Below are 6,765 nucleotides of genomic sequence, written 5' to 3'. Positions count from 1 at the left end.
ATAATTGTCTTTAATGTATATATTTGTTTTACCTAAACAGTTGAAAAGGTTGTTTGCTTGTGTCAAACTTTTTAATCTAACTAAATATCGAGGAATATTGGTGCATAGAAAAAAAAAACACACGTTCGCTTGTCAAAGAGGATGACCGACGCAAATTCGTCAAAAAGCGAAAAAAAGTCCTATTCATATGAATCATATCGTTTGCATAAATTGAAAATCGGCCATAATCGGCCAACATTTCGAGCCACTATTAGAGGGAAAATCCACCAAATATTGTCAACGTCAAAATCCGATATACACTATACAGCACTGTATTTGACGGGCTTAAAAATATCACAACACACATGCCCGATACCTACCTTGGTTACGGTAATGCCCACCGTTCATGTCTACTGGTAATTTGAATGGGAGTAGAGTTTTCCATTCGACGCAATGTCAGTAAAATAATGTACTTTCGTGGAAAGTTTCCAAAATTCAACAAATTACAATTATTAAGAACTCTAGTTGCGATCCGCGCAAGCGTGAGATATATATTGATGAATACAACGAAATCCAATTCGTTTGATGCATTTCGGATAAGTTGGCATGCGTTTTGTTCTGTTTTGTCGAGGGTGACAGTTAAGGATGAAAAACACTCCAAAGACCCCATGGGAATCCGGGTTAGAATAGGTCCTCGGGACCCATTGCTTGTCGCAAGGGGCGACTAAATGGGCGTTCCTTCGGAAGATACCTCAAAAACCGAGGTCCCGTGTTACATCAGGTATGGTATAATAAAGACCCCTTTCTGCCCAAAGGCCGTAAGCGTCGAACATTGGCCAAAATTTTGCAGCCCTTCAACCGCAACGGTGACGTCTCCATATGAGTGAACAATTCCCGATAGGGACGTTAAACAATACACAACACTTCAGAAAATTATGAAAAAAATAAATAATTAGAAATGTTAAATTTCGAAATTTCCATTAACTTTGTGACTTTTCTGTGAACTTCTTCCCAATATGGGAGCTATGTTAGAATTATTAATTACAGTTTTAGTCAGATGTTATTGTGCTAAAAGAATAAAACTTCTGTAGGACCCGAATTCACGATCGACTACCTTACATCTCAATGAGCTAACCAGCTTGGGAACAAAGGAAAAAGAATACATGTTTATGCATTTGTATTTCTCCTTCGGGTCTTCCTGAATATAACTACAGGAGATAATCCCAATTTCGTATCAGGCGGTCAATATAACCATGCATGTTTGTTTTAAATTCGTCCAGGAGACAAGCCGGGTCGGGTTTCCATCCGCCATCATGGGACAATATAACCTTGCATTAAAATGTTCAAGCAAAATGTTGACGAGACCCCGTATCCTCCTCAGGTCCTCCACTATAATATGCAATCACTGTAAAATTCGAAAGAGAGTATCAATGAGAAGAAAGACTTTGATAAGTCCTTATTTCAAACCAACCCGTGGGTGGATATTCATCTCTTGCTGACGTCGTCACGGCATAATACTAGGCTTTAGAAATTTCGAGAAATGTGCAGGTAAAAGCGAGGTAAGACTCGGATATATCCAAGAACAAACAAACAATTTTATCAGTGACTAACTCCTCCTAGGTAACTGATCCCACCTCTGATATGTCTAGGGGTCCGTGTATTCCTTATAGGAGTTATGAGATTGGTGATTGTCATTTTCAGTTTAATCATATTTGAATAAGGTTTACTCGGTTTCACGGTTTGAAATCTACTTTGTGATATAAAGTGAAAATGGGGGCCACATTGAGTCGCTATCCAACTCTGTCCTTTAAAAGCTAACACTATACATCACTGATCTACCACTGATAAACTGTCTCGGTTAATTTTTCAAATGTATGATGAGCAATTGTCTTGAGGCTTACATACATGTAGATAACTCTTATCAATTAAAGTGAGTTGGGTCACAAAAAGGCAACTCCAGAGACGACGTTTTATCCATGAACAATATTCATTTCCATCCATATGTCGATTCGATATATCTCAGCGAACTTGAAATAGAGTCTTCCACACCTGCTTCGTATTTGGACATTTTATTGAACATACATGTAGTTGTCAACGTAAACTAACAATACAACTTCATGACAAACGAGATGACTGCAGTTTTTCCATCGCAACTTGCCATATTTATATAACAATATTCATTATCACGTGCATATGGTGTTTATGTCTCTCAACTGATTCGATACGCGAGAGCGTTTTAAATTGAGACATGCTGTTGACAAATAAGTTCGAGTTTAACTTATTTACAAGTAATTATAAGTTACAGTTGAAGTGGTTTCAACAATCTTGTTTAAAAATCAGCATTTTGCAAATGGTATAGTGGTTCTAATGATTTAGTTTGCAAATACAATCTATCACTAGGTCGAATGCTGTCTGACGTGTTTCATATCAATCGTTAGGCCATTCCTGACACCGGATTACTCTGTTTACCTGATAAATATGAGGGCTCACGGCGGGTGTGACCGGTCAACAGGGGATGTTTAGTCCTCCTTATCACTTGATCCCATCTCTGGTGTATCCAGGGATCTGCGTTTGCCCTTCTCTTAATTTTGTATTCTTTATCTTAACTATGAGATTGGTCACTGTTCGTTTATCTTCACCTTTTCACGAGTAAATTTTTATACCTTTTGATTTTCAATTCAATTTATTTGATATGGTACAGAATTTACGGCGGTGCGTTTTGGAAATATTAAATGTCATTACACAAAAATCGAACACTTAATATTTTAAAACACAATTCTAATTTGAAAAGTAGCATTCTTAACTTCAAGGTATTTTGTGAAAGAGAATTTATGCTATTGTTTATACCAGAAATGTATCATACGGATCGGAAATTATAATAACTTTCATTCATTCTAATAATTATAAATTGTTAAATAACCTATTGATATATCTATGCAAATCAAATATTACCAAATTAAGCAGTAAGGGTATTTTAGCGTGCCACACCTACAGTGACACAGGACATACGTTTTTAAGGTCATCTTCGAGGACCCGTGATATTCACACCTGATACCGAGCGTTTGGTCATTACCTGTTTGAACGACTAAAGTCTGTCGCGGCCGGGATTCATTAAAAATATACCGGTGTTCCTCATTGACATTATCTATGTACATGTAGTCTTTTGCGATCAGGTCTTTTAACAGTCTGTTGAGATTCCCATCTCGAAATACAAACATTACATAGTCTTCTAAGGGGGCCTCCGTGGCCGAGTGGATAGAGCATCACGTTCAAAATCACACGACCTCTCACCTCTGTCGGCGCGGGTTCGAATCCCGCTCGCGCCGGTAAGTGAGAAAGTTTCCCAGTTTACTTTCGGAAGGGCGGTGGTCTTTTCCCAGGTACATTGTATCTGGGTTCTCTCTTCCACCAATAAAAACTGGGCGCCACCAGATAACTGAAAAATTGTTGAATGTGGCGGAAAACAGCAAATAATCAATCAATCAATCATAGTCTTCTACATGTGTTTCATATTTGAATGGTTTATTGAACATTGACGTTATTGGTAATTCTACCGTTGTAAGAGGAATAATAAAAATGTTGCGGGCATTATTTTCAATAAAATTTTAACGACAAACTTACAACTCGGCTTTATGACAAACCTCCCGTTTGAGCTTCTCCATCGTCAACTTTCCATATTTATGTAGAATTATTCCACTATCATATACATATGATATTTATATCTCTCAACTGATTCGATATGCGAGAACATGTTCTGCGTATGGCCAATTTCTACCGACAAATAAGTAGATGTGGAATTTTTAGCGAGACACAAATTTAGCGATTTATCCATAAAAATGGCTATATTTTTTTGATGAGAACTAATTTTAGTGACTTTATAATTCAAGGAAAGACAACTATTACCTCCGATATGTGATGAATTGTTAGCGATATTCAATTATAATGATTTTCATCACTCTCGCTAATAATGCCAAAATTAAATCCTCACTAAAAATTCTGCTAATGATTTAAGTTGATGTTATAGGAGTATCAAGAGTCTCGTTTAAAGTTAGCATTAATCATTTGATCGTTATAATGATCTTATTTGCAAATATTATTAGACGTATTTCATTCATGCCCATTATTAGACTGTTATTTGCGTAATGATTTAGACTATGGATTACTCCGATTAAGGGCCCATGGCGGATGTGACCGGTTAACAGGGGATGCTTACTCCTTCTAGGCACCTGATCCCATGCACCTCTTGTGTTTCCAGTGGCCTGTGTGTGTAAATAGTGCATTCTTTTTAGGGTTTAAGAGATAGATCACTTTTCGTAATCTTCACTTTTTCCCTACAATAGATATCTCCTATAGAATTAAAGTTTGAGCGCTTTCTAAACGAGATTTTTTATATAGAAATTATTTAATTATCTAATCAACAAAAATTAGCAATACTTTTGTGATATTTGGAACTTTTAATCACCCTCTTCAATTTGAAGTGTGTAGATTGATACTGCAGGTATTCCACTTATAGAAAGATGTACTCTTTAATACTGGTTATCATCATTAACTAATTTTTCAACTTTACAAAAATCAAAATTTGCATTCTTTAGCGCCAAAGATTTAAACCAATACCCAGTATAGAAGCGATAACTGATGCAGTATCAACTTTCTTTGTTGATTTTTGCTTTATATAACATGCATATTTTTAAAGAGTTGAATTTTTTAAAAATACATGAATCATATTTGATCTCATAAACAGTGATCTAAGAAGAGTTAAAAATGCATAGTTCCATATGCATTCTTAAAGGTATTCAAATACTAATAACCCTTCTCAAGCCAAATGTACTGTTACTGGAACTAGAAATACCGTATCACTTTAAACCAAACAGTTTTCATATAAACACGTGGTTAGATTTTCGTTAATTGCGTCTTGTCTTTATATATGAATTATTCACAATGACGCGGCAGCCAATTGATCAATGAAGTGGTGAAGACAATTAAACAGATCGATGCATTTGTTGCAGACCATAGCGACCTTTGACACCTTTTCATCCACAGTATTTACAGCCTTAAAAAACAACAAATTTTTCACTATTTGAATATGATTAGATCGTAAGTGATGTTGAAATATATCCAATTCCCATCGTTTGATTAGTTTGAAAAACTTCATGTACTACTATATCACTATAGAGAAATTGTTACAAGGTATTTAAATCAATAAAAATCGAGGTGAAAAAATAACAATCCATCCATAATTAATGGATGGAGAAACGACCCGCAACTTTGACGTATGATCAATGACACGAATCAGATCCGGGAACTAAAACATTTCCTGTTTATTTGTGATTATGTTTTATACAGTTTTCACTCGCAGAATGCAGTGGTAAGTTCTTTTTCTTGTTGGTGATAGTAGGCGTTTTCAACATGGTATTACTGATATACATTAAGATTCATGAATTTTTTACCACCGAGGTCCGATGGTACTTTTTTTTTTATGAATTCAAGAGACATAAAATCATTAAGAACTTAAAATAGAATTATGACCGAGATGAAGAGTTTTTCTAATGTTTGTCATAGTGCAGCCAAATTGCTATCGACTTTATTTTGACTTGATATTTTATTTGAACAATTTATTGTTTCAAGATTTATAAACTATGCATGTGTTAGCTGTCGTGTTCCGTACAATAATCACTGAACATTCGTTAACATATAACACCATTTGAATAGAGTTCAAAAAGAGTTTATTCAAGACAAAATATTTCTAGTGTCACAACTTATATAACAATTGTTGTGAATATTAACGTTAAATCGAATCCTGTCATAACAGTCTTTTATCATAAGATATTGGAACAGCGATTTCTTCTTTCCTGATTATCGTTTTCTTTCAGATGCAGTGTAGACAAAGTAGGGACGAATTTTGATGAATTCAACAAACAGCACCATCTCTGATGACGGGGATATATTTAAGAGGCACCCGGATATCCTGGTGTTTTTCGTGGTTAGTTGTTCTATCATGGGCGTAATTCTGATAGGTGTATGTATATTTCGGTGTGTATCAGACGGTGATGACGGTAAATCCCGCAGCAAACGGCGTGTTCTTCCACGAAAGATTACAAACACTGTAGTCTGGGGAGTTGATAATTACCAATCCAAGAATTTGAACTTCGACACAGCCACAGCATCAAGGAAAGTTAAAAAGCTCCCAGAAATACGAAGAGTCCAGGTATATTACATTGTGTTCTACACGTATATATTATTTTACCTAAGGTACTACTTTAATCTTTTCTAACATCGCAATGATTTTTGTACAGCACGTTGTATCTTGTTAATTCTATATGTGTGTTGGTTTTATTTTTCAGATTCAGTGAAGAAAATGTACGTGTTCGATGGAGATCGATATAGCTAAAGATGTTATGGTACCAGAGACGGAATATGTCATCGTTACATCTACTGCATTGATTTTAATGTAAAACAGACATTTTTGTGACGGAATCTGTTGTGAGCTCTATTTTTAATGTTTCGCAACGTCGATAGTTGATAAGACTTACTGCCGTCTGAATATTTTGTTTATCATATTCCATATTCTAGTTTCACCTATAGTTTAACATCGGGGTCAGTTTAGATAATGAACTGGTCTACAATTTTTACCCAAGAATAGAGCAAGGGCATTTTAGTCAAATTGGTATTAGCCAATTTTCCATCTGTCAATCGTTTCATACTTTTTTTAATTTGTTTATTGGTGAATGACAGATTGTATACCCAAATAAAGACATTGAGAAATGATCCTCTTGTTTCAGTATTGAA

At 35.3% G+C, this 6,765-nt stretch overlaps 1 long non-coding RNA gene across 1 annotated transcript; it reads left to right on the top strand.

Annotated features, from left to right (window-relative positions):
- Positions 1-5,266: 5,266 nt before the first annotated feature.
- On the top strand, positions 5,267-6,745 carry LOC125682055 (uncharacterized). Its single transcript, XR_007372394.2, has 3 exons — positions 5,267-5,344; positions 5,850-6,184; positions 6,321-6,745. It is a non-coding gene; the product is annotated as an uncharacterized LOC125682055 (long non-coding RNA).
- Positions 6,746-6,765: the final 20 nt, after the last annotated feature.

The sequence above is a fragment of the Ostrea edulis genome, chromosome 2, assembly GCF_947568905.1.
Source record: "Ostrea edulis chromosome 2, xbOstEdul1.1, whole genome shotgun sequence".
In the NCBI taxonomy this organism is placed as follows: Eukaryota; Metazoa; Mollusca; class Bivalvia; order Ostreida; family Ostreidae; genus Ostrea; species Ostrea edulis.
Note: the sequence above shows the minus strand (reverse complement) of the source record. Positions and strands in the feature narration are given on the sequence as shown.